Source organism: Desmodus rotundus, chromosome 13, assembly GCF_022682495.2.
Source record: "Desmodus rotundus isolate HL8 chromosome 13, HLdesRot8A.1, whole genome shotgun sequence".
In the NCBI taxonomy this organism is placed as follows: domain Eukaryota; kingdom Metazoa; phylum Chordata; class Mammalia; order Chiroptera; family Phyllostomidae; genus Desmodus; species Desmodus rotundus.
The window spans coordinates 14,003,792-14,026,131 of NC_071399.1; the positions used below are offsets into that span (position 1 = coordinate 14,003,792).

The 22,340-nt window shown below is 35.5% G+C and overlaps 1 protein-coding gene across 1 annotated transcript in view; it reads left to right on the plus strand.

Annotated features, from left to right (window-relative positions):
* SGCZ (sarcoglycan zeta) overlaps positions 1–22,340 on the plus strand; it is a 204,673-nt gene that overhangs the window by 96,500 nt on the left and 85,833 nt on the right. The gene's annotated exons all lie outside the window — the stretch shown is intronic.

Here is a 22,340-nt window from a genome sequence, read left to right on the forward strand (position 1 = left end):
TTAGAGAATCATTTTGAATTAAACTGGAGTGTTGTATTTGTTAATCTATAAAATGTGCCCTTCTGTTTTCAATAGAAGTTAAAAATACACACTTATATCAATTCCAAAAGGGGCATTTGGTATACCTCAAGTCATTTTTGCTGGAAGCATTGACTTGAATAAATGATTTAAGTTGAATATATTATAAATCTTTTTAGTTTTAATGGACATGCATTTTCTAAGACATTACCATGAGTCTCAGTAGAGAAATTAAATTGATTTCTGAATGCACATTATTTAAACCAAGGAAGAATATTATCCTTTCAACTGCGCGTGTGCTGTGTGCTTTATCACTCAGCAGCATGTTAAAATTCAAAAGATTTCAACTTAGACAATGTTTACTTTGGCTTGCGTGTGTTACCTCTCAGAAGGTAGTACGTATTCTTGGGTGCATAAAAATCGAACTAGAATATATCAAATCTAGTAGTCATTCCCCTGAGATATGTGGGCAGGTGTGGAAATAAATTTATTTGGATAGAAAAACTATAAAGTGTGTTATGTAAAGTGCGGGAAGTTTGCTAACCTTATTTCATAAATATGAAAGTCCTTTTTAAACTAGAATTATGTTTCAATATCACTGATATAATAATATCCTAGCAAATGAGTTACATAGTAAGACATAATTTGATAATTTGATTCAAAGCCCTTTTTTTCTTAAATATCAAAGTGAAAACAGAATAGAATCTTTTTATATGAAATTTTAATTAGGATAATTATATTAACTTTAAATTTTATTTTATTTTATTTTATTTTATGAGAACCTGCACAGTTTTACTAATATATTATGTTGACTGCTCCTCTGGGTACTAGAAATTCTATACTGAGTTTCCTTTGCTTTCTGGATTTTGGTCAGACATATAACACAATAGACACATGTATGAGACCTAACCTTACATGGTTAACTATACAAATAATTAAACTCAAAATTTAAGAATCAATTGGCTTTTTGTTTTATTTTTGTAAGAATTGACAAATAGCCTGCTGACACATTAGTGTCTCCCCTCTGATTGAAAGTCACCGCTGCTCAGAGGTATTTTCTGACTACTTGTTGTGTCGGGCACTGTTAAACAACTTCATATTTGAAGCAAAGCAAACTTGTACATGGGAATCAAGAAATTACTTAGCACGGCAAGAAGGGGAGAGTAATCACAAGCAGGAATTTCTTTGAAAATGCATCCCTTTAAACCAAACTGTAGTGGCCGCCTGGGAATACAATGTAGGGAAAGATAGAATTTACCCCACAGCTGGAACAGTTTTGAGAGCATAACTGTGACTCTGAACTAGGATTCTCCTAGGAAAACTGAATGACTGTTTACTCCATATACTGACCTAATAAGAACGAATCCACTGCTTCTGTAACACTAAAGTGTGAGATGGTGGCAGTCGGGCTTACTAACATTCACCCAGGGAAAGTTTGCAGCCTCAGTTCACCAGCAGTTCTAAAACCCACTGTATTGATTGAAATCTCTATGCTGTCCCATCTCCAGTCCTGCTGCTTGTCCTCCCAACGTGGCCACCCTTTTGGCCAAATCACCATTTGCCTCTAGGTAGCTGTGCAGCATGTGGCTCAGCACAGGCAGGAAGCACGTTCCATCTGAAGTCATGCAGGGGTGTGGCTTGAAAGTAGAAGAGGAAGGCGACCCATTTACTTGTTGAAAATTTCTCGGCACACACGCTGCAAAAACAAATAGTTAAAATAAATAGAAAAATGTGCGTCCCTTCAGCAGTTCCCACATTAGAATCGTGAATGCTCTGCCCTAAAGCCTCTCCACTGTTTAAAAGGCCAGCCACAGTTTCCCTGAGCCTTGGTTTTCTCATGAATAAAGTGAGTTTGGTGGAAACTTATCAATATGCTCAATTCCTAGGCTGAGAAAGAATACAAGAAATTCAGCAATACTAGTAGACATGAGATTTACATTTTAAAAATTCTGTTGTACACATCAATCTTTTCACACATTTTTATGTATTCAAATATTTGTATGATAAAACATCAAAGTTCCTCTAGGTCTAAGATAAGCAAATTTACTAAATTCTAAAGCTACTTGCAAAGATTTAATTGAGCTAAGAAGGATACTACTAGGTACAACAATTTGGACATGCACAGATTTTTTCCCAGCAATTTTGATGTGTGTGTGTGTGTGCGTGTGCTTGGCTTTGTGCATTTTCTTGCACTAATTCCAGTGGGTTGTCTTCTTTATGTTTGCCAGTATTCCATTCTGTAATAAAAATTTTTCTTATTTAACATTATCTTCTGGTTATGCAGGAATTTAATCCTACACATGGAAATGTAATGGAGAGATTTCTATTTGTCAGAAAGACACACACTTCTGGTCTCTTAACCTAATAAACTGGGGCTGTTCCTACAGTCTGCAAGCTAACTGGCCCTTCTCCCACCACTCAACTTCTATAGAGATTTGAGGTTCTGCTAGTATCTATCAGAGTTTACTCTCTTCGTCATCTTTAAAAGAATCTAATTTTTCTAAGTGATCCATCATATCAATACATGGAAAAGCCTCCGGTGTGCTTGAAATATCTTAGAATTCAATGCATCTTTCAAATGTAACACATTGTTTTCTGGGAGTAAGCATTCAGTAAACATTTGTGAAATTAAATATCCAGTTTTATTCAAAGAGGAAGTATACTGAAGGATATGGAATTTGGGGCTACCTTAAATAAATCAATTCTAAATCAATCTTCAGTGTACATGGTCCAACATTAGGCCAATATTTTTGAAACAGCAGGAAATGAGGGCATGCTAATCCCCATGCTTTTTTGTTTACAGTGTAACATGAGTATGTTTCCCAAAGTTTCAGGAGTCCAGAGTACTAGGGAGGTTAAATTAGCCACATTTCACTGAGTTCTTACCAGAAATTCTGCATCATACAGTTCTCTAGAACTTCTTTAAGCATTACTTAACTTCCTCTGATATTAAACAGTGTTCTTGTTTACTTTTTTATTGTTGAAGAATCCTTAGTTACAGTGGCAACTCACCACAGGCCCTTGATCCCAGCATCCCGCATGACAGATTGATAATTGTGCCAGGGAATTACTACCAGATAATTCCAATTTCAATAACACCCCAGCAAATCAGAGACGTTTGTCTTCTTTATGATTCCTGCATCGGCAGAGCTGAGTAAGGCTCTGCTCTCCCCTTCATGCCCAGTCCCCTTGCCCGGCATCAGAGCTGTGATGCTCACTCACTTCTTGGTTACAACAGCTTATTACTGTGTGTAATCAGTGATGCTTCATCCAGTTCGGCCACAAAGCCACAGGGTCAGGCAAGCTCAGCAAACCTCTTCCCTGGTTACGCAACATTCTAATCACTTGACCCTGTCTTTTTCAGGTACATTCCTCCTTTATAAATCTCTTTGCAGGTTTATCCCTCCCACATAAACAAATTCATACAAAGAGATATCTGCAGGCTTCTGTAATCATTTCATCATTATCATTATTGTGTTGCATTTAGATGTTTTGTACAAGTGAAATTGACTGTTTTATTGTAATGTCTTTATTCAAGTTAAAAAAAAAAAAAGCTAAAAATCATTCCAAAATCTTTACACTCAGGGAAAAAAAAACAACTGTTAACATAAATATCATCACAGTCACGTGTTTACACATCTGCACAAACAGAAATAGTTATGTAGAGAGGCATATACATGCTATTTACAATAATATACTAATTTAGTAAAAAATATAATCTGAAATAAATTAAAAAGAATTGCTGAACTTAAATAAATTTCCCTCACAACGAGCATTTTTTAAAGCTTGTCTTTAGGTTAAGAATAGAAGTTCATGAGCGTCAGGAAGAAGCTGGATGCCTTCGCCCCCGGTGTCAGTGCTCTTTAACGCCCCGCAGTGCCATTCGAGGCGATTAGCCTCTCTCCGATTTGTCCTCACCCTTCCTCATTTTCAGTGTGGGGACGCTTACATTATTTTAACTTCGCCAGAGTTCATAGTAATTGCACTCTGTTCTGCAACACTCGTTGCCTTGGCACTCGGGCCTCCGTTCCATGTATAGGTGGCTGCCGGATTCGCCACCAGTGTTATATCCAGGCTTCGCTATGGCTCAGTTCATTCTTCAGGGATTCCTCCTTCCTTGTCTTTCACTGTTAATTGGGGGTATTTTGTTTGTTTTCTTGCTTGCTTGTTTGTTGACTGTTGTAATATTTCACGCTAAATATGTCTGTTTATTTTTTTCTGGGAATACTATGAGTGGTTTCATCCCTTCTTTTCCTGTTAGCTCACTGTTCTGTTACTTCTAGCATTAAATATTGCCCTGAAATGTCTGAAGGCAGCCTGATACTTTTCTCTGCTTGGTGACGTGACTGTTCTGCCCAGATGTCTGACACATGTTTTTACCCTTTCACTTGTTCACTTCAGGGAAAGTTCCTCTGTTGTATTACTCAACATCTTTCATTTCCATTTGTTGAGCTTTTACCTCCGAGAAAGCAGTAAGTCTTATGTCGGACTATAATTTATCCAATTATTTCAAACTCTGTATTTTTCCCCTGAACAAAAGTAACTGTCATTTCTAGAATGCCCTTTCGAGTCTCAGAATTTCCCTTCGGTCCACAGTCTCCTTTTGAATCTTGTCATTTTGCTGTCTTTGAGCTTCAGTTTTATTAAATTTAATTTTCTTAATTCTAAAACTGAAAGCACTTGCCTTACCTAGCTTGAAATGTCCCTGATGTGTCACTGAATTTGAGGTAGAGGAATTGAAGTCCAGATACTTTCTTTATTTTACTAGAGAGATTATGGGTGAAAAGGACGTGGAATGTAACAGTTTTCTCCCTTCTGAAGTGCTACCGAATGGCTGGCGTCTGCTCACCAGACACAGGTGATTTTAAATCTCTGGCTCTTAGTGGCCCTTTCTGCTGCTGTGGGAAACCTCCCATGGTAGATGCCATTTTCATTCTTGGTAGATTTTTCCAGTACTACCTACTTTACCACCCTCTTTCCCTCTATCCGGGTTAATTTATTTGAGTAAGATTTCTCAGAAATATGTTAAGACACTCTTTTTTTTCTTCCTGGGGTATGGGCAAAAGTAGTATATGGGTACCTGTTATATGCTGCTACAAAATAATCTCTTCTCTTGGATTCCACTTTTTAAAGTTTATAGCAACCTAGAAGTCGTAATACTGTGACTACACAATTGAAATTGTGCCACACTGATTCATGGCTCTTTAACAATTCATGAGACTTTTCAAATTAATCTTTTTTAAAAATTCTCCAGAAAGTCTATATTTCTATTTATGTGTGTGGAGTGTTGGTTGGGTGGGACCCTTAAAGAGGCATGAGGATAATTTGAGCACCACAGACTTTGTTTACAAATGAGAAATAAAATACCGTGGTGAGAAATCCTCATTAAACTGGGAGACAGTGTGAAGTTGCTAAATGTATAAGTGTAGGTGAAATTAGTTGTAGAGGTACAATACCTAGGATTTAAAAGCAAATTTAAAAACCCAAAACTGTATGGAGGCTCCAGAAGGAGTTTTTCCTTACTCTGTGTTTTTTTCTAGAGATTACGTTACTGTCTCCTCACTCATGTTATCTCTAAGACAGTGAGCGTTCCACCATCACCTCATATTCAGTGGCTTCTGTAAACACGGATATAAACAACTTACCCATGGCTTCTCTCTTTCTCCTCCAGAACACATACACGCACACACAAACACACACAGGTTCACACATAGCCCTACACTTACTCCTTTCCCAGAAAACGTGTGAGACAATGAGATGGCAAACCTACCACAAAAGGGAAGCACCCATTTGTTCCGGCTGCTGTTCTGTGTGGTACTAGAATTTTTTTTGACAATCTATTGCAAAGAAACTTAAACGAGGATATACAATATTTAACCTAGAGAGAAATGGCGGTGTGACCCTTTTTTTGTTTGTTTGTGTCCCTGGATGGAAAACGTCCTCAAAGGGAAACATTTTGCCGATGTGGAAAAGGTGAAACAAAACGCAGCAGAAGCAATGAAAGGCATCCAAATGAACGGGTTCAAAAACTTTTGAGCAGGCAGAAAAAGCTTCTGGGTAGGTTTATACATGAAAGAATAAATTCTGCTTTTGGGGGGTCATACGTCTATTTGCAATCTACTAAATTGATTTAATGACCCCATAATATGTTTGATTTGAAAAACATTTCCCTAGCTATTAGCAACTCTAATAGCTTGTTCAATAAATTTATGGCCATGTATTTTCTCTTCTCTCAGGTGTCATAGAAATAATGGATTTACAGGGAGTAGGAAACATTTTATTTGAGTTTCAAATGATAAGGTGCAAAAGGTGTAAATACCGTAAAGCAGCAGTCTCATTTTTGACCACTTTCCACAACTGTGCCTGAGAGATGAAAAGCTCGGTGAAAAATTTTAAACTCTTCATTCCAATAATGTAAGTGCACATATCTCAGTATAGGTTTACTTTACTGGAAGAATGAGTGAGTGGCGTATTCAAAACCATAAATTAAGACTGCACAAGATGTTTCTGTGTCACATTAAACAAACAGAATAGGTGACTTTATTATACCTGATCTTTTATATTTGTTTCACTAGTTTTTACCAGTATTAGGTCCTAGAGTTGCCTTAAATTGCATAAGAAAATGTAGTCATATTAATTTCATGTTTATAAAGCTACACAGTAGTTCTCACATGCATGCCATGGAACAGAAGATCGAACTTTGAATCTTCAGAGCTTTCTGATTTATGAAAATCTTGCCTGTATAAATGTAACCGGCTCATCACCTACATCCCTGTGTTGGTCGCAGGGACAGAAAGTCACACTAGCTGGGCACCACTGTGCTACTTGAGCCACAAAATGATCTGCCTTATGTTTTCTGTGTCTCTCACGTTTCTTGATGAAATACCTTTTATTAGTTGATAAATTAATTTTTTAATGTATACTTATTTGTAAGGTTGTTGTCCTCAGAAGTTAGGCCTTAGAACTGAGCATGGAAGTAATTTTAGTGAGATTACTTCAACTTCACATTGGGTCTTCCACACTAAATAAGTAGCCATGGATCCAGCTGGTCTGCCTCCATGTGAAAGAACTTCGGTTGGGCTTTAAAGAATGATCGGAATTCAATTTTCAAGTTAGATCCACTTTTGTGAGCAAGAACAGTTTGTAAAATATAGCCATTGTTTGTTTAGAAAACAGAGTAGATCAGTTTGGTTGGATGTGAGGCATCCTGTAAGGCAAGAGTCTGAAACCCAGGCAAGCGAGCTCCAGGGGTGTGCTGAGACTTTTCTGGCATTACTGAGGCATGGTCTCCAGACTGTCAGACTGCACACGAACGCAAGCCGAGTCTTCTCTGCCCCAGAATGCCCATCGCCCTGTAGCTGCTACTTCTCTTTGGTCAACCTCTCTACCGCAACCACCCTTTCCTTATTTTACAAAAGGAAGGGGTAACTATCATGAGTGTTGTTTTTTAACATTTAAAAAAATATTGCTTAGGACATAAGAGTTTTAGAGTGGGGGAGGAGGAACTGGCTAAACTAAAAGGGAGTTTGAATATATACTGCACCTGAAGTAAAGTAAAAAAGATAGATAGGTAGGTAGGTAGGTAGGTAGATAGGTAGGTAGGTAGGTAGGTAGGTAGGTGTAAAAACTTACAGAGACAGGGAAGTACCAGTGGCAAATATTGAAGGGGCAGCATATGTACTCATTCAGGACATAAACTTATGGCACAAAATATCTCTCTTCTCTCTTAAAATTACAAATGAAAAGTAAGTTAGCTATCTTGGGATACTACTAATATATTTAGTTAACGTGAAATATTCAAACATTTTTCTCATGGAAAGTAGGGCTGGTTTCACTAATGACTTAGGTTACACAGCTGAGTGTTCTATCTTTTGAGTAAGCTCAATTTGAGCTCCCGAAAATTGGAGTATTAAACAAAATACATTTGCACTACATATATAATATTTAGCATCAGATATCATATCTCTTACAAACATTAAATTTTTATACCAAAATATTGCACATTTCAGCTTAAAAATATATGAGAGAACATAGTTTTTAAAATATTTTAAGAAATGAGTGAACAAAAATATATTTCAAGAACAAAGATACAGAGGAACAGAGAAACATTGATTTGAAAAGCAGCTTAGGGCTTCACACATGCAGGAATGTTAGGGAATCTAGAATTTGTCCTCAAAGCATTGAAACTCTAAAGTGCCCGTAGTGTCTTAAAATCCATAGTCTACTATATTTCAAGTTAATAAAAAGCATTTCTTTAAGTATAGAAAACAGACATTTCATTAACTGAAAAAGTTATTTATTCTTTACCATTATTTTTGGCAATTGCATTTTAGTGTATTTGACAATTATTTTTTAAAAGACATAAAGTGCTGGAAAATTTATAAAAGGCACTATACTGAGCCACAGATAAAGAAGAAGGGGGTCAAGGGGGGATAAATGGTGAAGGAAGGAGACTTGACTTGGGGTGGTGGACACACAATACAATATATATGTGATATATTATAGAATTATATACCTGAAACCTATATAATTTTATTAGCCAATGCTACCCCAATAAATTCAATAAATAAAAATAATAATGATAAAAATAACAAACAAAAAAGATAATTTTTAAAACTAGAAATACTCAATTTCTTAAAACTAAACTCTTAATTATTACAAATTACTATTTCATTTCCTGGATTAGTTGTTTAGATTTTTAGATGTGAGATTATCCTGTCAAATAAAATCTTACAAAAATAACACAAAATCAATATAAAGCAAATGGACATGAAGATCTGCCCCATCCATGACAGGAATCTGTTGGAATTTTGATTCTCTTGCATTATAGCTTGAAAAACACTGGTTTTGACCAATATCTCTAGGGTCATCCTACACTTTTCTTATTGTGCAATCAGTAGAGTGATCAAAATTAAATTAATCACAAATACTAAAACAACTTTTTTATTCATATTTTATCATAAGCTTCCTCCTCACTCTCAGGCACATAATTTATTGTAGTCATGATTTTGCCTTTTCATACACTTCCACCACACTTCTCTGATTTTTCCTGACATTAAGAAAATGACTGAAAAATGTCATGTTGTCAGTCTTAAAAATAAAATAGCCAGTTATTTACCAGCAAAAAATAGTTTATTTGTAAACAGCACAGGAATTGCAATTTGGGACGTGTAAGCTTCAGCAAACCAGAGGCGTGTCCAGAGAACAAAGAAAAGTTCCTTTATGTAGAAAAAGGCAAAGCCGGGAGGGGCTGCTTTGAATGAAAGGCCATTGGAAGAAAGTGAGCAGTTCAGGGTGGTAATGGTTTCTCATTGGCTGAAAAAGTAGGCTTCAACTGTTGGGGAGGGCAAGGTGTACTTCTTCCTGCTGGAGTCTGGAAATGCCAGTGGGGAGTAGAGCGAGAGAGCTCAGCTTTCAGGACTTCTCGACTTTAATTTTAATAAAGTTCCCTTTATTCATTTTCAAAGGGTAATATTTCTTCTTCTTAACTTTGCATCTCCATAGCTATTAAAATTACTTTTGAAGTAGCAAGCAGCCTCGTGTAAATCAGAACTTACTTTAAGCACATCTGTGACAAAATAAGTAATCTTTATCACAAATTTACTAAGACATATCAAGATCTTGAAATTTTCAAGAATTAAGAAAATTAAAAATGGCATGCGATGTAATTTTTGTTGTATTAATTTTATTGATGCTAATTGTAATATTTTTAATATAATGAACACATGCATTGCCTTTGATCACCCTGCTTTTTAGAGACTTAAGAAATTTGTATCCTACAACTTTATTGATTCTGTTGATAAGTTCCAACAGTTTTTCAGTTGAGTCTTTAGGATGTTTTACATATAGCTTCAACTGTTGTTCTATGTCCCATGGATGACCCAATTATATCCATAAAAAATTCATGGATTTCCAGGGGACTCAGGTTATCTGGCCATGAGTGTCTGTCACTGTTGAGTTCTTTCTCCCCGACATTACATGAAAGTTATTTTCTCTTTTGTGACATCTAGCATTTGCTGTATTTCTCCACTTTCACCCCCTAAAATGCACTCATATATTTGCACATGATTTTTAAAATATTTTGTAGAGACCCCACTAAATTTTTTGGAGATGCACTGTTACCATAGTAGAACCTTTCTTACTCTTTTGTCTATTCTCTTTCTTTTCCTCTTTTTCAAGATCAACAACCAAAAACTTCTTTCCCTATTTATATATTTATGCTGTACATTAAAGGTATAGAATATATGTTTGTATATTTTCAATAAAAAAGGAAAACATAATGGGAAAATGCCCAACAATTTGCTACTAGAATTAACATCAGATAACAGAATTAAACATGAAGACAGAAGATAACTTTAATTTAGGAACTTTTGTGTCTTTAAATTATTACAAGGATATACAACTTGACAAAAATATTAACTCACTTAAGGGCCCTAGTTTTAATGCTGTGTCCCTCAGGGATAAGAGAATCCTGTAATTTCTTTTTTGTTTTATTATTTTTACAGACCCAAAGAGGAAAGAGTAGTTTTTGACCAAGAAAGGTTAAATTGACCTAAGTAATTCAGGAAAGGAGAAAAAGAGTGAGGAGAGGGAGAGAAAATCGGAGAGGTACTGAGGATATTTATCAGGTTCTATAAAAGTGGATAGGGCCAGAAAAAAAATATTCAGATATTTCCATTGATTTTAACATACGCAAATACACGTTGTGAACTGTTAAAATTTGCTTGTGCTGTTGAATTGTTTCTTTGACCCTGACACCACTCTGAAGCTTAATTACATGATTCTAGTCTTTAACCAGGTTACTAAAGTATTAATTTCGAAGTTGGATGACTGGGAAATGAGAGAAGAGACAGAAGGAAGAATAGTTATGTAAAGGCCGTATCTTCTGTGTGTCCTATATTCACTGTTTCATTTCTATCTATGTTCCAGTTTTGTTAAGTGAAAGTTATTTTCACTGTACCCTTTTTTCCTAATGAAATATTTGTTTAAAATATTTTATCTTTTTATCTGTCTCTCATTTCTTAAAATGTAAATCAGCGCAAATATTCCCCTTCAATCAATTTTAGGTGTAATTAGTCATTGTCTGCCGTTTCATTTTTTTGCTAGGAACTGTTTGTGAAGTGAATTACTAAAACAAGCTGCTATAAACCAGCAGCTTCTTCCTGTCTTTTATCCTCTGGTGCTTATGGGACATAAAAGAGCAGGGTAGTCTTTTCAATATTTTTTTTATTGTTGTTCAAGTACAGTTGTCTCCATTTCCCCCCACCACTCTCCCGCACCCCACCCTCCCCCACCTCCCACCACCAATCCTATACTCCTTTCGCTTTGTCCTTGGGTCCTTCATACATGTTCCTTGATGACCCTTCCCCTTCTTTCCCCCATTATTCCCTTCCCTCTCCCCTCTGGTTACTGTTCAGTGTCTCTTGTTATATTTTGCTTGCTTGTTTGTTTTGGTGATTAGGTTCCACCTAATACATTTTTTTTCTGTTTATGCCTCCTCAATTATTTTTCTAAGTTTCATTTGGATCTCATACTTTAAATTACCATTTTTTATTTCATTCTGAAGAAATTTAACATAAATTATATAAATACCTACGGTTACTGCTTTTAAAAAAATCCCTGTCTCTATAACACCATGCCACTGTTGCTCTTTCCATTTATCTGTGATTTGCAACAGCATCTCGTGTTGCACTTCACTCAGCTTACCACCTTACGCCATGTTGTCCTCTTATTTGTTCGTCAAAAACTGAATCAGAAAGATCAACTCACAGTCCCCTGACCATGCCGCGTAATAGTTTATCAAAGAACAACCGTGGATTATCACCCAACAGAGGAAAAGGCTTTTGCAGAGAAATTAATTCTAATATAACCTCAGTGCTTTACATTTTATGTGGAATAATGTCTAATTAACTAAGTCAATTAAACACCTAACCTTGTACACCATTTCAAAAAGTTTTATATTAATGGACGTAGTGCCTAAGGGGAATTATACAAACTATTATTTTTGATTAATTAAAATTTTTGTTATACTATAATGTTATCACATTTATTGTTTTGCTTCAGTCCTGTTGTTCTGTTGACTATTTTTGTTGTTATGATAGTTATTAAAATTAGTTTAATTACCTAAAAACAACATATGAAGATTGATTTAACTATGTTTTGCTACAAAAAAAAAAAAAAAAAAAAAAAAAAAGCAACTTGCCCAAAACGTAAAGCTGTAAACATTAATTGTTCCCATCAATTTTGTGTGTTAGCGAGGCAGTGCGCTCACTGGTCTGGGGCTGAGTAATCTAGAAGGTCCTCGCAGGCAAGCCTCCCTGGCTGTGATGGCGGAGACAGCCCCCCTGTAACCTCGAGTCCTGCAGGGGGTTGGTCCCAGCCTGAGCTCGTGGTGACAAAATGATTCCCAACAGCAAGCCCCAGTGTCCAAATGCTGCTCAAGCTTCTGCTGGTGGCAAATTTGTTAATGGCCCATTAGCCAGTACAAGTCACAAGGCGAGCCCCAATTCCAAGGATAGAGAAATTTATCTGTGTTTATCCTGACGGGGGGCATAGTAAAGTCATTTTGCAAATGGGCATGGAGTAATGGGAGGAATCTGTGGCCACTTTGCCCGATCACAACGGCTATCATATTACTTCTTGTGTTAAAGTGGTATAGCACTTTCTTATCTTAGAGTTTACAAGTAGCACTTTCTTAGGCCTTTGTTTCAAAGGAAGTAAATGTTTGTATGCATATTATTTTTTCATTTAAAGTCAGATAAAATTCCTAGATCTTTGCTATTTTGTGTTTATAGAATAACTTTAAAATATTTTATTTATTTATTCTTAGATAAAGGGGGAGAGAGGGAGAAAGAGAGTGAGAGAAACATCAGTGCAAGAGAGAAATATTGATTGGTTGCCTCTCCTACACGCCCCAACCGGGGACCAACCCAGGCCTGTGCCTTGGCCTGGAACTTGTCCTTTGTGGGATGACACTCATCCAACTGAGCCACACCAGTCAGGCTTGCAGAAATTTGCTTTCAAGCAACTCAAAAACATTAATTTTTGAAGGTATGAAAAACCTGCTTTTGAGTTGTTTGGTTTGGGGGCACAGACTCCTTCCTACAATTTTTTTAAAAACCAATAGAAAAATGAAAAATATCAGATGCTCTGCCCATATCAACAAAATGTAATTTATGGGGCATTGCTATGACTTATGAGGCATCTTTCATGCTAAATATTACTTATCTCTTTGAATTTATGTAATTATGTTGTTCTTCTGATAGCAATATTGGTAGATTAGTTGTTGACATTGAGTGCCCTATGTAGATGGATAGCTTTGCTTTGTATTACATTAAAGTAAATACCAGTGAAAACTAGATATGTGCTCCATCTATTTTATCTGGAATCTTTACACAGTAAAGCGCCCTGAGCTGGCGCAGATTGCTACAGTGCTTCATGAGTGCTCTTTGTCTCAATACTTAAGTGAATTACAGATTTTGATGCAAATACCATGTTCTCTCTTCTCTAAGTTGTTATTAACTGATAATTTTAGGAAGGCCACAAGTCTCTAAAAGTGATTATTTTAATTTTCTGTATCAGGCAATTTCTTAATCCTATAATATAACCAAATTATGTCCATAATTAACATCAGATAGGTGTGCTACTTCTAGAATCATAATTGAATGGATACAGTGTTTGTTTTACACGGGTAAAACAACCTAAAGTTTAAAATTGTAGCCATAGAGAACATTTATTAAATAGTTTGACCGTCTTTTCAGGAAGTTAAATAAATCACAAGAGATGATGTATTACCACAGCAATGGGCTGTAGAGCCATATGTGATACGTGCAGTTTAGATTTTTTTTTTGGAATACAAACACCCTCGTTAATACCATTTGAAAATGAGATTGTGGCATTTATAGGTGATCCTATGATATTATTCCTTTTAACATGTAAAACCATGTTTAAATGATAGCTAACTGTAAGAATCACCATTTGCATTATAGCATTTCATGTAAATACTAAGAATAAACTAGGAAAAGAATAAAGACTAATTGGAGTTGAAATGAGGTGTTTGCTCTTAGAAATGTCTGTATTTTATTCATTTCAGAAAAAACTGTAACTATTTGTCCAGCTAAGGGAATCATTTGTAATTCCTGTAGACATGATGCAACTCCATTATTGTTCTAGCGCTAAAAATAAAAATCTCTAACATTATTATAATTACTTAAAACGATTGAGTCAATAATGAAATGAACATGATGCAATACATTTGTAGTTTTAGAGTAAGAATATATTGATTAAAATCTTGCTACTTAATGTAATTGGTTATCCATTATTTCCACTGACGATCAAGAAGACTGATGTTATTGGATGTCATTGTTAATGGGCTTTGCTTCAGTGGAAATATTTTTGAGTCATTCAGTTGTAATAAAAACATGTATTTGTAGTACATATTCTAGTTTGACATGTCTGCAAATCCACGGACTCATTGTTCATGGAAGCAGTGAGTGTTTGGTTTTCTACACAGTATTTGTAGTGTATCATCAGAGGACACTTCTAGCCTATGAATAGCCAGTTCCTCTGTGTACATGTGTTTGTGTGTGTATGTGTGTGGGGGGAGTGTTGGTTTTATAATAAATCCATGTCTTTGCAATATTTAAAATTTCTATCTTGATACTATATTTTTTGAGAGATATGTGAAAATTTGTATTTTACTTTTAAATTAATTTTATCCTGTGTATTTAGGCTATTTATATATGTTTTAGCTAGGTTTAGTTTCCCTTATAGAAACTGGTTCCAAAATATATTTGGAAATTAAAATAGGTTGTTTTATTTCACATTTAAGATTTTTTTTTATGCCCCTCACTATTTTGGACATAAATGGCCATTGAATAGCTCATGAGATTAATTGCCTTTGATGTGGGTCTTGTACAATGATGATAGGTAGATAGATGATTGATAGATGATAGATATATAGATAGACAGACAGACAGACAGACAGATGAGGGGCGTACGCTAGTCAGAGGGTTTACTTGAGCAAGTGGTCAGAGTTAGAAGTTCAAACGTGACTGAAACTGGAAAGTTAGTTTGGGCTCATGTTGATTGTCCATGTAAACCGGGACCATGAATGTAATTTAGATTTTATACACCGAAAAAGAGAGAGTCATTAGATACTTTTCAAGGCTTTAAGTGACTTAGGCTTTTATTTAGGAATAGGATTCTGGCAGATCTACAGATGAACAGCAAAATAATGTTATAACTTAAAAACAATGTGTGAAGTACACATGAAAAATACATTTTTTTAAATATTAAACTCAGTTTCTTTCTCCCAAACTTTTAAGTTATCCACCTCCATGTGTATTTTTACTTTTCTAACACTTAATCAAACGGATTTTGGGGCAGAGATGTCACATTGAAGAGGTAGAGGTTTTCAATAAAATAAACTAATGTCAAGTAGAATTGTTCTTATTTCAGAGATCCTGCCTCTGTTGGGACCCAACCCTGCATCTCTCAGTCCATCTGTAGTAAGAATTCACAGTAGCCCCAAAAGATCAGTCATTTCCCCCCAACTTACATGTTGCCCTTTTATAGCAATTTGCCTCAGGAGCAGTACTAGGGCACTAAATATTTTAGTGACTCTTACATATTAACATGGACAGAATATTGGAAAAGTTTAATATTATCTCCTTTCTTCTGCCTGAGCACGTCACTGAAGCAGCTGGGGCATTTACAGAGAAAGCAAGGGCCCAGACTATGCAGTTCTTATTCTCAGTGTGTGGGAAAAGCCCAGCAGAGATAGGGCTGACTCAATATTTTTCTCAAGAAAAGCTTATAATAAATAATTTTCATGCAGCCAAGATTTCTTTGCACCTTATAATATAGACAGAGAGAATTGGGAACACTTGTCTGCTAAGAGTTCCATGCAACTTCACAGGAAAGGGAGCTATTCCAAAGTTAGAATTTATAAGTTAGAGGCATGTTGAATATAAAAAAACCAAAAATCTATTATCCTGAAACCAGGATACAAACTATTTTGTTTATTCATTGTTCACATAACTGACAGTTTAAGAGATATTTTAATCTGATTTGCATTAGTGAAGCAACTAATACTTCAAGTAGGGAAAACTGTCTTGAAAAAGAAGCACAGGCTTGACCCAAACCAACCTCTGAAAGTACTGATGTAATAAGTCTCTCCATCTCATCTGCCTGATGTAAAAAAGGGAAAAGCATCATTGGTGGAAGGAACCATGTGAAGGCATCTTTTATAAACCTCATATACAATGCCCAGCATAAAAGAAAATATTACTGACATGCAAAACAGATAGCCGGATAATATATTCAAAGGATCTCAGTATTGGAAAAGGCAGAAAACATCAACATTTTACATCAAAAGACATGGATAATTTGAAAACTAAAAGGAAAAATATATACCATGTACATAACATTAATGTGCATCAGTGTAGCTACATTAAAATCAGATAATTCTCCCCTGGCTGTGTGTCTCATAGTTGGAGCATCATCCCATACACCAAAAAGTTGTGGGTTCGATCCCGGGTCAGGGCATATACCTAGGTTGTGGGTTCGATCCTGGGTTTGGGCATGTGCGGGAGACCACTGGTCGATGTTTCTCTCTCTCCCCCTCTCTCTCTCTCTTTCATCTCCTTTCCTTCCTCTCTAATGTCAATGAACGTATCCTTAGGTGAGGAAAAACAAATCAGGCAAATTCTACTTTAGCATAAGAATATTATCAGTAGAAATAAGGACAGAAGTGTCTTAATACAATGGTTAATTCAAGAGGAAGATATATCAGTTCTTAATTTACATATGTCTAATAATACTTCAAAATATATAAAAGCAAAAGTTGAAAAAAATTTTAAAAATCAGATAAGCAAAAAAATGATCATAGTCACGATGAATTCTATATTGAAAACTTCAAATTTTATTTGACTATTTTTTATTTCTTATTGCATTTTTTCACTACCATTTAGTCCCCTTACACTCCCCTCCCCCCACAATTTTAGAGTACAAACTGTGGTTTCTTTGGGCCTGCCACTTCTTTTTGTAAAGAAAGTTGCGGGAAAGCACAGCCACACTCATTGGTGGGTCTACTGCCATTTGTGCTGCTGCAGAGGAGTTGAGTAGCTGCGAGAGATCGTATGGCCTCCACATCTTGAAATACTTACTGTCTGGACCTCTGAAAAAATAAGCTTGCTGATTCTTGTGTTAGATAATTGCATTTAAGCAATGTTAAAAATCCTGAATTTGAGAATTGTGCCATGATTATGTAAGAGAATGGTGCTGTGTTTTAAATGCACACTTAAGTATTTGGCATAAAGGAACAAGATATACTCGAGGTACTCTCAAATGGTTCAGGAAAAGTAATCTTTACTTGTGTATGGAAAAGTTTTTGAGAAGATCAGAGGGCAGGTTACCCAAGCACATGTGGTTGACTTAGCATTTTTCTGAGCAGGGAGACAATCGCTGAACAAGACAAAGTTACGTACTCTCGTCTCTTGAGTTATCTTAAAGAGAACTTGCAATTATATGCTGAGACAGTTAAGAGAGAAGAGATAGCCAGTTTCTGAAAAGTAAAAAATGGTTAAAAATCAATTGAGCCAAACAGGGAATAGGGCTTTTTGAGGACACTTAGTAGGATTACTAGTAATATTGAGGTTCTACTTGAGTTTAGATAATTGTGAACTGGTATCAGCCTCTGTGTATGGGTAGTTATTTACAGCAATTCTCAGTTATGTGGAAAAAAGCATAGGGAAATTTGGGCTAAATATTCATTCAAGCTTGACATCTCTATGTCTGTATCAACAAAAGCAAGAGCACCACTTTGAAAGAGAGGGGTTACAATGACGAACTAGGGAATGGAGTTTGAAAAGAAGGGAAGCATAGTCAGAAACAATGTCTGGATCGGGAGAGAAGGGCCATTCGAAGGACTGCAGGTCTTGAGAAAATGAAACTAAATATTTCAGTGGGGGGACTGGAGCAAGGGCGATGGTGGTGAACAGAGGATGGGAGGCCTCATTTGTGGATTTGAAGGTGGTCTTTTATGTGACCATAGAGGTTGGTGGCTGAAGAAGAGTTGAGGAGAAGTAATTGTAAGTGAGGAGGTAAAATAAATGAGACACTAGGTGTTCAAAATATCAAGAATGCTCACAGGAACACAGAGGATGAGAGTGAGCTGGTTTACAAATATTCCCAAATATGAGTGTGTGTGTGTGATTGTGTGTGTGTGTGTGTAGGAGGAGGAGGAGGCAAAGGAGGGGAGAAAAAGGAATCATAGGAGGAATGACCGAAAGTTATAACGGCATCAATGAGGCCTGGAAGGGAATGGGATAAATCGATGAAAGTATTCTCAAAAATACACGAATTTTGAAGAGGAAAAGCAATGATGGTGTGAAAATGAAGCAGAGATATATAATGTACTTTCAGAATCTGAGCTACATGGTATCTGAGAACCGATAGTTTTAGAGAGAGGTACTAGGGGATTAATATCCTTAGGGACTAATCCGAATTCAATTCAAGCAAAGAGGGAGAACAGTGTTCTGAAGAATGTTCAGTGCATAAGAGAGTTAATTTGATCCTTCACATAGTTGATGTAAAAATGAACATTTATTGAACTCCTTGTTTTGTCAGTATGAAGGAAATAAAAGAGCGTAGACTACCTTTAACCAGAACCAATATGGCTTGAAGACTGGCTTACTGTAGACTAAGCTGAAAATGAGGGGGAACCATGGAATAATGGAATTATCTTCTGGAGGGCGGGCCCCTTGTAGTAAAGGCCTTCCCCACTCGGTGAGTGTTCTGGGAACACATCTGTCTCAGTGTACCAGCTGGTGTTTTTGTGAGAGGCTGCATTTGGCTTCAGTGAACTTTTTTAGAAGACTCTTTCAACGCATTGCCCATTCCATGATGGGTGATTTACGAGCACATCTGCCCACATCTGGTGCGGAGCGTTGAACAGTTTTTGACCAAAAGACAGCAAGACCCAGGTGCCCCACCCTCCCTACCCTCACCAGCAACTTTTTATTGTTGTTTCCTCCATTGAAAAACGTCCTCAAAGCAAGCATTTTGCTGATGTAGAAGAGAGGAAACAAAAAACAACAGAAGCACTAAAAGGCATCAAAATCAACGAGTTCAAAACTTGCTCTGAGCAGAGGAAAACACTCTGTAGGTGTATTGCATCACATGTGACTGCGAAGTACCGTGAAGGTGACTGAAGTTTACACATGTAAGAATAAACACACAACTTTTTATACATCAACTCTGTTTTTGAGGGTTCCCCCCTTATACATCTAGTAATATCAATGTTTGTAGCAGGAAATTGGTGACTTTTAGAAATAAAGAACGGAGGCAAAGAAAGGAAATTGTTAAATTTGAGATGCAAAAAATTGTATGGTTCAAGGACAATCCTGATTAATACCTCAACACATTCACATATTTCTTGAAAGCATATTTATTTATATTGTAATAAAGTGTCATATCACAATTCCCTCCTATGTGTCCTGGATTGACCCCAAGATTCATTGCTGCTCTCTCAGATTATATATTTTTAACTTGAAAAGAATGCTTTTTGGATGCATGTTTTTGTTGAGTTAGCCATGGTCGTCTCGGTTCCATTTACCTAGTATTTAGATTTTGTGGCTCTCTAAGAAGCCTATAAATATAAGTCCTATTTTTTAAAAAATAACTGGATTTTTAGGGGTGTGAAACAATACTTTTCATCTAATTCTCAAAGATTTTTGATATGAAAAGTTAATAATCTACCTTAATGAATAAAATGTTGCATAAAATTAAAAATAATATGGAAACTCAAAACTGTGGGAAAGAATGGAACAAATAATGGCAAAGTGCACATTCATTATTTTAAATAACATGATAAAGCACTTTGACATATTGCCTGGCACATAAGAACTTATAAAATAAATTATTATTAATAGTATATGACATTATTATCTTGTCTGGTACTAAATGAGGTATGTATATTCTTGCTAATTATACTATATAGAAAATTAAGCCTCATTGTTTCTCTACTTTAAATCACTATCTTGAGTAGATCCATTTTACAAAATGATAAAACCAGGACCTTATCCCAGGAATGTGACTGCAAAATCTTTTTTCTTATTACAGTAATAAAAATCACTTAAGGCCTCCAGATTTGTAATTGTTGGTAAAATATACACAGTAGCAGAAAAAAAAAAACTTTTATCTGGAATAATATCATTTTCATTTAAAGAGGGATATAATTATAAAAATATAAGAACCACTTTTATTCTGTTTTAATTGATATCATTTTCTTTTCTTATATACTTTCTCTCATCTTCCCAATCTTGCCTCCAAGTATATGATAACTGGCCAAGCAAATCATATTTGATACAAGTTTCCTAAAGAAGCCAAAACATACGGGTTAAGAATACTGAAGGAAGGGTCAAATTATTAATGGAAACAGAAGTATAAAGACATAATTACCTTGTTAGAGAGATGTTTAGAGGCAGTTGCACACAAATTTTCTTTTCGACCACAAAGGAATTAACAGCAAAAATCATTAGTGGTGTTGTTTTCTAATATTTAAGGAAACAATATATAAAATCTAAGTGCTGTTCAGACACTCTCAGAGATTTGAGACTTAAGGGTTCAGTAACGAAAGTACTAAGAGAAGCCAAAGCAATACTTCTCTTAGAATCATATTTCATATGGATATAATGTTCACGACAAAATTGCATTTACTCCAGTCCCTTAGAAAATTTACAGATAGCAACATTACCTCATTTTAAAGAGGAGAATATAATAGAGTTATATAAAGGAATTAAATCTTACCTTGATATTACAGAAACATTTCACCACTGAGATCTCTGCTATAATGTAAACTATATTACCCAAATGTGTGTCCTTACCTATTTCTGAAACTGTGATTCTTGGTATGTTTTCCAGGTCTCGTTACATCATAGCACACAGACCATGCATTTATGTGGGTTCAAAATAGAATAATTCCTAGTTATCATCCACAGCATTATGTTACAATTAACAATGACGGAAGATTGTGTATGTAGTTGTCTGCCTAGTAGATTAGATTAACTTCTCCCTACTTCAACTTTAATTTCATTTGAACAAAATCCCAAATTATATGACTCAGAAAGAAGTCTGTTTGACTTCCACAATTTTAACAGATATTGACGAAAGGAGAAAGAGTTAAGCAAAGCCCCCAAACTGATTAACTTTTGTATTTAGATGTAGTTCACTTAGACCAAGATCAATATGTTATTTAACAAACTGATTTAAAGAGTGAACTTTCAAAGGGGGCCAGTTGATATTAATTTTCTCTGTGGAAAAAAATAGAAAAAATAAAACTATGACATGAGGGTTCCAATTAAAAATAACAAGAAAATTATTTTTTTTCTTTTTCTTTTATTTGTTTTTTATTCTTTTTTATTGTATTTTTCCACTACCATGTAGTCCCCTTTCCCCCCCTCCCTATGCCACAGTCACCACACTGCTTTCCACGTCCATGAGTCCTTTTTCCTTTTTGCTCCATCACTCTACCCCCCCTCCCCTCCACCTCTACTAGCTGTCAGCCTGCTCTCCATCTATGAGTCTGTCTCTATTTTGCTTGTTCGTTCAGTTTGTTCATTAGATTCCACATATGAGTGAAATCATATGGTATTTGTCTTTCTCTGGCTGGCTTATTAATTTTCTGAAATGTCAGCTATTAAATATCATAATGAGCATTATTGAGGCTGTGAATTTTCTTTGCAGACACTAAGATAGATCTGTTCTCATCTATGTTGGGTAACTTATGTTGCCAAAAGTTATACAGTGAAGGTAACTTTATCTAACATTGTGGTATTATGATATATACCATAGTTAAAAATTCTTCAGGTGTCTTCACTTTCCTCTTTTCTTAATAAATTCAAAAATTTTTATTGTAAATTAATTGAAGAGATTTATGGAGTCATCTACTCATCTTTTGTTCTCTTTGGTATACCATGTGTTAAAAAGAAGTCAAATCTAGAAAAAATAATTTTTTTCTGCAGAATTCAAAATCTACATGCATATTGTTGGAACTTGGAGCTTTTGCACAGCTGGTGTCTACAGCTGAGGTTAAAAATAAACAGTATACAGATGAGTCCTAAAATGTATGTTTTAGTAATGATCTTTATCTAAATTCTTGATGAAAACCAAAGGTGAACTAATATAACTAGTTTTTTAATGTTTCCACAAAAAATAACATGTTATATATACTTTGTAACTTTTCAGTCATTTGTTTATATCCATATTCAGCATGCTCTGGAAACTTCAATGCACCGGTCATAGAAGTAGTTACTGTTATT